The sequence below is a fragment of the Atta colombica genome, unplaced genomic scaffold, assembly GCF_001594045.1.
Source record: "Atta colombica isolate Treedump-2 unplaced genomic scaffold, Acol1.0 scaffold55, whole genome shotgun sequence".
Classification (NCBI taxonomy): domain Eukaryota; kingdom Metazoa; phylum Arthropoda; class Insecta; order Hymenoptera; family Formicidae; genus Atta; species Atta colombica.
The window spans coordinates 1,840,200-1,850,570 of record NW_017259545.1 but is presented as its reverse complement, the minus strand read 5'-3'; the positions used below and the strand labels follow the sequence as shown (position 1 = coordinate 1,850,570).

The window sequence follows — 10,371 nt, the reverse complement described above, 5'->3', positions numbered from 1 at the left end:
GTTGATTTTGATTATGTTAACCAAATAGTCGATTAAAATTATTTCACCAAAGCTTTAGTAATTATCATCCAGATTTGATTATTATGATCAGACTTCTTCTTCAATATTTGAAAACTAAGAACTTTGCCGAATTTCTATACTCTTCTTTCTCTCTTTCTCTCCTTCCTCTCTTTCTATCTCTCAATAATTAAGTCTCTCATCCTCTTTAGTTTCGTTTTATTTTAGCAAAAGTTTGAATCTTGTCTCAGAAATTCACCATTAAAATTTAAAAAAATATGAGATAGCGATCGAACTTGGACTAAAGAGTAATTAATTTCCAGAATATCCCGTTACGCACCGTTTTCCTCAATTTTTTAATTAATTTTTATTAACTCAATTAACTCTTCTACATTCCGACATAATGCAACACTCGGAAAACATACGGCGCAGACATTCGCTAGCATTAATATATCGGAGTTAAATGCGAGAAGTTTCTCTTCCCTACGCGAATACATTCACGACGGCAGTTCATCTCCCGCGGTCCCCCGCTGATTCTCCGCGAAAATTCTCGAACGCATAATTTCATAGAAATATCTCGCGTGTTCCATGGATCTGTCCTGAGGCTCACGCGAACTTTTTTCTACTCCGCAGCGCGGAAAATGGCTATGGCTCGCGACGCATGGTCTGCTGGTGTCACGATGAAGAATCCACCGCGGTTCATTCCCTTTTTCCGTTACTTTTTTTTTCTTTCTTTCTTTCCCTTTTTCTCCAGCAGTCGTATAACTTTGGCCCTCGTGTACACGTTATTCTATTTTAACGCCCACGATCACGGCTCGGCTCGAATTTACCTTTGGCTGCGCGAGCAAAAAAAATGTTGTAAGACTTTTTAATATGATTTTTACTATGATTTGGTTTATCTATTTCCATAAGGAATTAAAGGCAAAAATTAATCATTTTAAAGAATCTTACCACAGTTGCAAAATTTTTTCCATTGAACGACTCGTACGACACTATGTCATCGTGTTCTCAGTTTCTGCTCGTGACAATATCCTCTATTATTCGTGTGAACGAATGAAATCACCTTCTAGCATCGGTCTCCAAGATAATTCTCCGTGTTAAACATGGAGAATATTCCAAACTTACATAAGGGATATTTTATAGACAAATATTTTAAATTATCAATTTCACTTGGATGTAAAGCGTATCTATATTCTGTAATAAATTGCAAATATATTTAATATTTTAAATTAACAAGAATTAAGTTTCCTTTAAATAATGATTTTATATAATGATAAGGAATTTTTATCAAATGGCTCATCATCTAAATATCTTTTCTTACGTGACGAAGTTCTCCAAAAGTTTTTAATCTTGAAATTTTAACTTTATAACGTAATAAGTTTTCATCATCTCACAAATAGTAAAATTTGGAGAATAATCTGTCCGACTAACTCGACAAAATATTTATAGAAAAGCGAATTTTCCCTGCAGTTTTACGTTATTCGATACCATTGGTTCGTTTTTCGTAACCGAAAGAATCGTGTTTCAGCCGACCGATGTAACCGTTCAGTGGAACTGAAAGTCGCGCGGTTCTTTTTAATTGAAATACATACGAGAAACGAACTTGGATAGAAAAGTTTCGGCTTGACACGAAACAATACTACTGCACACGTTATTCCTTAAATAAGTTAACACATAATAAAAAATATTTCCTATTTTTGTTAAAAAGGATTGTTGAAATTTTTTTTGAGAATTTTTTGTGAATTTTTAACATATCCGAGTGTTGATTTAACATAATATGATTATATTATTTTGTTAAATTAATACTCAACATTTTTTAGTGTTTTATTAAAATACAATTTATGAGTAAGTAAACAAATAATATAAACGTAATGTATTTTAAAACACAAATTTTCTAACATATAACCGAATAAAATGTATTAATTACATTATAAATGTTAATTTTATTGAAAAAATATGTTTCCGCATTATTAATTTACTTACAAATTGTGTTAGTGTTGCATTTTTGTGTTAATTTTTTATATATTATTCATGTTATTTCCTAACATTTATCTTATGTTAACATCAAAATTTTAGAAGACAAAGAAGATAAATTTAATATGAATTTCTAATTAATTTTCTATGCAGAATTACTAATGAAGATCAATTTTCTACGTTTGAAAATAAGCTCGATGTAAAGCCAGAGATAACGTTCTCTTATCGTATCTCTCTCTTATGTCCTCACTAATCTAATATGAGGGACAAAAATTGATTTCACATGAATTGCATCTCATAATTAAATCTTCGGTTATCATTGTCACATACAAGTCTTCTAAACTTAAACACACAGGCTACGAAAATCTTATTAATATCTATGTAAATTTATAGGATCACTCTAGGTTACATTGAAAATTAAGGGATTAAGAATTCCGTGCATTTCGGTGGCCCGGGATAATTTCGCGCACTTCAAATAATTTCATAATCACAAGTCTAATCCTGAAGGTAATCAAACGTATCGTATATCTCGTCCCTTACAGCATCCCTCTTAAAAATCCGTGAAAATCTTGACCATCCATAATAAAAAAACGCAATGGGAAAGTAATCACTTGAGAGATTGCGAATGGTACTATATGATACTCGTATAAAAGGGCGTTTCGCTCTATAAATGTCAACGTCACCCTTTTTTTTTCTTCTTGCCCCCCGGTGTATCGTGGTCGAAAGAATCATGTTTCAATTCGCGTTACATTCGCATGCGACCGAAAATGCGACGGTGGTGTATTTAACTGGATTTCGCGCGGAAGCACTCGTGGGACGTGGCGCAGCAGTGGAACGGTCGGCCAGTCGGTCGGTCGGCTGATCGATCTCGACAATTTCTACGCCGATAGGTCGAGAGGACTCTGACGCGGTTACTGAAAATATAAAAAAAAATAAAAAAGAAAGGGGAAGAAAACAGAAATAAAAATGGACACATACACACACGCGCACACACCGCACACACGCACGCACACACGCACGCACACACACACGCACACACGCGCGCGCGCACGCACGCACGCACACACACACACACACACACACACACACACACACACACACACACACACACGTAGCGATCGAGGAGAGACGCGCGCATGGAGAAATAGAGAGTTAACGACTGACAAAAAAGGGGCGCGAGCGCGAACTGTGTTTCAGAAGAAAATATTGCGGCGCGATAAACGTCACCGATAAGCACGTGGAGACGACCAATAAATTTTTTGACGGTTGACGGTGCCCGCGAGAGAGCGAACTTGTTTAGTGGCCGTCGGAATTCGAAATAAAATGCGCCTCTTCTCTCTCTTTTTCTCCCTTTTTCTCTCTTTTTCCGTTTTTATATTTTTTTTTCTTTTTGTCGTTTTATTTGCCAACCTTTTACAGGGGGAAGTCCACACGCTGAAGTGCGTAACGGTGCGCAGGAATTTTCCGCGCGTTGTTGGGAAGTTTTTGTTGCAGTCACAGGCGCGCCAGGAAATCCATTTTCCTCTTTTTTTCTCGTTTTTTTAATGAAATCAAACTATTTCTTTCATTCCGTTTGACATTACTCCGCTTCTCTCGATAGAAACAATTTGTCAACGTAGATGTACAGAGTATTTTAACAATCGACTTTTTCCTAACTGAAAATGTCGGGACGTCAATCTTTTCGAGCACTTCGAAAATGGTTACATTTTCTAATTGAGCAGCAATTAAATGAATAAAATATCTTTATCTGTCATTCAATCTTAAACTATAAGACCTAAATTTAATAAAGCTATTAATATTAATTATTAAAACACTTATGATATACAAGAAATAGCTTCCTTTAAAAGGAAATATAATAATTTCTAAACTCTTCTAGTCTATTAAATTAACAATAAATTTGAATGATCGTATTTTAGAATGTACCAAATAAAATATACTTGCTAAGTAAAAATATCTTATTAAAATAAATATTTAAGAATTTATCGAAGATCTTATATGAAAAAGAATTTGTAAAATCTGACATAATACATATTTAATTATTACCAAAAGTTTAACTTTCTTTAAGAAGTGTTCGCTTCTCAGTATGAACGTTTTACTGGATATTCTCGAGCTTTATATTTAATCTCAGAAATTAAGAATTTAAGATTTTAAATTAAACGATTCGAGCAAGAATATGCGGAGTGGGGAGAGAGAGAGAGAGAGAGAGAGAGAGAGAGAGAGAGAGAGAGAGAGAGGAACGGCCATTGCCAGTGGATTATCTTGTGCAGAAGTTCGAAACGTAAAAGGGTTGGTAAGATAAAAAAGAGCATCCGCCTCGTTCCGTACATCATCGGATAGCGACTAGTATAAATGGGTGTCGCCGATAGCCCTCGGCCACCATTGGGAAAACCGATAGCGCAACGATCATTGAGTAAAAGCGTGATTGATAAAAAAGGAAACATGAAACGACCATTGCCTCCTCTCCCGCGGGAATCGTATCTGCCGGCAGTAGCATCGAAATGAAATGATTATCGTATGCAGCGATAACTCTCGTCGTTAAATTGGCGCGGGTAATAAAACATAGAAGGCATCGGTTGTCGTTCAAACGCGAATTTAACAGAAAAAATGTTTCTCTTCGATGAGGGAAACGCGATCCTTTTGAACGCGACATATATAAACACACTTTCAAGATAATCGATAGTATAAAAAATTCATAACAATTTTTTTTTTCATAATAATTTAACATTTTCTTATGAATTTTATTTTAAATACAAATCTTGTTAATACTATTCTTCCATGTAATTTCCATGTAATTTATCATAAAGACTTAAGAAAAGATAAGATGAATGCGACAACTTAGAAAAGATTGAAAACATTATAACATCGATTATCGCTTAAACGCGATAATTTACTCAGAAAAGTGTTTTCTTTTGCTGACAAGTCTTGAGAAATGCAATTTTTTTTTTAACGTGTAACAGAAATATATATTTTAGGAGAATAAATTTGGCATAAAAAATTCATATGAAATGTCTCCCTTGATAAATTAACATCTTTGCACATTTTATTCTAAACACAAATGAATTTTATTTTAAATATAAATCTTATTAACAATTTCCATGTAACTTATTAAGTTACTTAAGATGAAATATGATATAGTTTGACTTAGAACTTAGAACTAGAACTTAGAAAAGAGAAATTTAATCAAGAGATAACGTCACTTTCGATGTAGATTCGCGATGGATGATGACTCGGGATTATATATTTGGAGACTGGGTATTAACCCACCGATGCACACAGTGCATTCCCTAGATGTCAATAAAGGGATAAAGAGATGGAATCGACTTTGCTTGCCTCATACCTACTGAGATATCGACTTTGTCCGCAATATCCGGCACAGATATTTCGCAATGGTCCAAGTATGTTTCACTCGATTCTTTATCCGAAAGCGATTTCCGAAGCTCCCCGAAAGTAGAAATGAGACAGTATTTTTTATTAGAACAATGAAGCCATACAAATTATAGAAAACGAACTCTGTTCTGTTTTTTTTTTTTCTATCAACTTTGCGGAATCGAATGTAAGTTTATTGCACAAATCCACTCAATTATAAATCTCTTTGTCAAACATGCAAAACAATTCAATTTTTGTATCTACAAAAATTCAAATTATTTTTATTAAAATGTATTTCATATTTATTCGTTTTTTGGCTGATATCAGCTGATATTGACTTTTTGAACTGATTTTTTTATAGCAAAATATAGCAAAAAAATTATATACATACATATGCGCGCAAAACAATGTACCTCATGTTGGAGAACCCGAATACCCCGATTTTCATTCAAGCCTCTAATGCGGTATATTAGGCGTCAATCGGTCATCGTCATCGGTGCGCATATGCACATCACTCTCGCGTTTAGGACCGTGTTTTGTACACCGTTCTGCCGGCGAAACGCTTGCCAGTCGGTCCGACAGCCACCGCCGCATCTATTAGTCAATGGCGAATGAATATTTGATAGCGAGAGTTATGGTCCGATCAAATTCCAGCTCCGTGTACACCCGCTGCTTACGGATGTTTTATGTACATGACCGGCTGATATATATAGGATGTATCCCTTATTTACGGCCTGTTGCGGATCGACGTGCGCGTACCGTATTTTCACACTTCGCGAAAATTCCCACTTGTCCGAGTTTATTCGCGCTGCATTACATCAGACATCCGAGAGAAACGATGTATTCTTCGCTGTTATACATATACGTATATATGTACGAAATATTCTGGAACCTCTGATTTTAATTTCAGCAACAGGTTCCTTAAAAACAAGCTCAAAACTCAATTATTATCATATTATGTCATTAGATTATTCTCTAATTTTAAAAAGCAAGATAAATTTGTTAATATTTCGGATTATTTTCTAGAAGAATTAGTTGTTATAATTTTTATACGTCGTACAAACTACAAACCCTAATCTTTCACTGGTAGAACCTATTTATCATCACTGTTTGATTAGATTGTACATGATTTAATCAGACAAAATATGAAACGTTTGCAAAGAAATAAATTACTTCTTTTTCAAAGAAATGTTCATTAATATAATATAATGTTCATAGGCAGAAAATAATTTTTTACCCGATGATTAGACCATGGTATTTTTATAACTTATTTTGATGCTTTGAAGCTAAATCCAAATTGCCTTATCACGTCACAATTTTTTTTATCAATGGAGTCCGATTTTTCTTTATTTTTAATTTTTACTAGTTGCGTATTATTTCTATATGTTTGCTATTATCATACAATTAATTTTTTTTTATCTCAGCTCACATATTAAAAAGCAAAAATGGCTCTAAACATATTTCTATCTCTACATTCATTTGTAATAAATATCGCATTATAATATTTATTATAGAACATAATATATACTTGTGTGATCATACTGACATAACATAAAATATATAAGATGCCTCAGATTTAAAATGAGAAAAGACGTTTATAATTCGACAATTATTCTATTATAACTTTGAAATTTTGGTATTAGATATTTTCGTCTCTAAATGAACTCAGGAATTTTGCCATTAACGGGTGTGACATTAAGTCTGGGACATCTATTTTGACGAATTAATTGATCAGCATGATAGTCAATCATTCGCTGAATATAAAATGAACGAATGCGTTTAGAACTTATAGACTTCCGGAGTGATGAAAACAATCTCATGGATTAACGCTACGCTGCGTAATAGAAGATACGCTTTAAGAGAGATCTCCCGCGCCCGATTGCAACACTCGCCATTGTTATTGTTACATTGTTTCGCTGAAATTAATAGACCAACCGTACTCCTTCTCTCTACGATTTAACTTATCTACGTCTCGAAAATCTCTAAATATATTTGACAAAAACAATTTTGACGAAACTTTGTGAAACAGATTCGGCGGGAAGAATGGTGTGTAATTATTTTGCAATGTAGCACCGTCTATTTTTTTTTAATAATAATCGATGCCATATCAGAGTGTTTCAACCGGTATTCCGTAACACTAGTATTCTGTAAAAATTTTAAAAAAGATAAAAAGAAGCAAAAAAATTTAGTTATATTAAGAGATAAAATTTAGTTAGATTAAGTTAAAAAAAAACGAGTTAAATAAAAAACGCTTTAAAAATTATGAAAATTATCTAAATTATATTGTTTTTGTTTAACCAAGCGATGTAATCACTATATTAGAATGTCTTTTAAAACAATAAAATAAAAAATTAGAACCTTACAACTATTAGAACTTTAGTTTTCATTTCTGAATTTTATTTAGCATCTGATAAAAAAATCTATGTTGAACTAATAATAATAATAATAATAATAATAATAACAAACAATTTTATTGTATACATCTATTTACAAAAGATTTAAAAACTTAATAATGTAACTTCTAAAAATTTGACTCGTTATTTAATTTGTCATGAATTAAAATAGATTGAAAAACGCTGCTATATATATTACAATACGTGTCAAATTTTTGTATGCACGTGCATGACATTTAAATGACTTTCGAGGAACACAAAGAGTAATGATTTCTGTCAACAATACAATCGCTATGTTATCGCTACGATACGATAAGAGTTAAATGCGTACAAAGCGTAAAGTCGCTACGGCTGACCATAGTCGGCTGTTACTACTTGAATTGATATGCCGCGCCGTCGCGGCACACCATTCTTCTTTACACATACCGGCCCTTTTGTTTCCCTTCATCCATTACCTGGAATACTCCGTGAAGAGACGAAGAAAACAGGAGCGTGTATGTGTGTATATGTTAATAAATGTGTACCGCGTATTTCGAATATAGAACACGTAGAAAAATATCAAAATATTTTGCGAAAAAAATATATGTTATAAAATAACATATATTTTTTTATAATAATTTTTAATGGAAAATGTTGAGAGGTACCGGAAAATTTTAAGAGTCATAAATCGAGAAACGTCACGGCGGAAAACGAACGTAATTGAAAAACTGAAATAACTTTTTGAAAATTAAATGTATTTCTGGTCACTTTCAACTCTAATTGATATTTGCGGGTCCATTGAACAATTACGCGCTAAATGTTATAATAAATGTTTTCACAATTTATAACAAACGTTTAATATCGCAAGACATAATTTTAACTTTTATATAATTTTATTCTTTGGATTTTAAAATGAAAAAAATCATTCAATTACGTATTCAACATTAAGCCAATTAAGGTGCACTAATTTAAAAAAACACATTAGATTTGAATACTAAGGAAAGGTATTTGGAAAATTAATATTCGGAGCGAATGCCAATTACGATTAAAAGTTTCTAAAGCAAAATAGAAACACTTCCAATTTCTTTTTTTTCTATCTTGAAGTCATTATTGAAATTCATTTTCTATTCTATAAAATGTTTCAATATTATTCTATAAACACTCTATACATACTGTCGTATCCGTGGCACGCTCTAGCCTTAGCTATTTAGTCATCGCGCGTGACTCGCCTGGCGAACCAGCTCCTAGTCCAGTTCTCAAAGGAAAAGCCGAACGAAGCGAGCGAGATAAGAAGGTGGATTGCGAATGGAAAAAAAATCTAGAGAATATACGACGACGAGCGAAACGAGGTGAATATAATCGGACAGTCGCGAGACTTTATCTGCTGCCTCTCCCTGAGTTTGTACATCGTTGCTTTACCGTTGCCATTCTTACAAGTTGACGTTGTCGGTCCTCTCGAATCGCTTCTCTCTCACATCGCCTTCCTTTCCTTCTTCTCTCACGGCGTCTGATTGAACGGCTTTGTCGCGACACAGAGGCACGTCGTCCCGTTGTGGTAAATACATTTCCCGGCAAGTTCGAGCAGATTTTCGACAAAACGGTTGCGTCAGATAATATGGCATTTGACGTACACGTAACACATTCAAGCTCGATCGCTGTTGACAGCTACACAATAAAAAACATTTTTATTTGTGTTAAAATTGGTCCTTGTTAAAATTTTTATGTTGAATGCTTAACATGTCTGTGTGTTAATTTGTTACTTGAATATTTTGTCTTTAATTAATATTTATCTAATATTTCTTAGTGTTAAAATACACTGTGCAAATAAATAGATAAATAATATAAAAATAATATATTTTAAAAAGTAAAATCAAAGATGAATAAATAAAAAATGTATAAATAAAATATTAATTTAAATGTTAATTTGACGAAGAAATATGTTTCCACAATTTAATTGTTTCTAAGCTATGTAAATATTACATTTTTTGTATTAATTTTTTATATAATGTTTGTATTACTTTTCTTAAACATATTCATTTCATCTTATGTCAAATTAACATGAAAATCTAAGTGAATGTTTGAGACATGACAGAAAAAATGTGTTAAGTTAATTTAATACAAAATTTTTCAATTGTCAATGGGATATTCCAGACAGCTACCGAATGTCACTAGAAATCAATCATAAATAGTAAAATTTTGCAACAGTTAACGATGGTTTTCAATTTCTCGAAAAAAAGAAGCTTTATCACTATAATAATAGATACCTATATATATCAATATACATATAGCCACTGTTCTTCTCACAGTTTTATTGATCATTCTACAAATCCTTTATACAACGTACAATAACAACGCAGAGTTTATGGCTTTAAGAAGTCGCTCTGTTCCCGCTGCGATCATACGCACGACATACGCAAAAGCGGTAATGTTGAGGTATTACATGTACGGCATGAACGTAATATTAAGACTTAGCGTGTTCTCCGTGAATAGATTCAGCGTATAAACCGGTGTCGTAACACCAACGCGAGACATTTACGCGTCGTTTAACATCTGTGTTCTGAATTAGTGTCAGTAAGTTAGGCAAGTGTAAGTGGATTGTGTAAATGTAGTTACAACTGTACGACTGGACATTGAGAGGTTTAATCTATTACACATCGCTTCA

General features: G+C 33.1%; 1 protein-coding gene across 1 annotated transcript in view; it reads left to right on the top strand.

Annotated features, from left to right (window-relative positions):
* The window catches only part of LOC108692005 (bifunctional methylenetetrahydrofolate dehydrogenase/cyclohydrolase, mitochondrial), a 94,349-nt gene that overhangs the window by 65,711 nt on the left and 18,267 nt on the right, over positions 1–10,371 (top strand). The window lies entirely within an intron of this gene.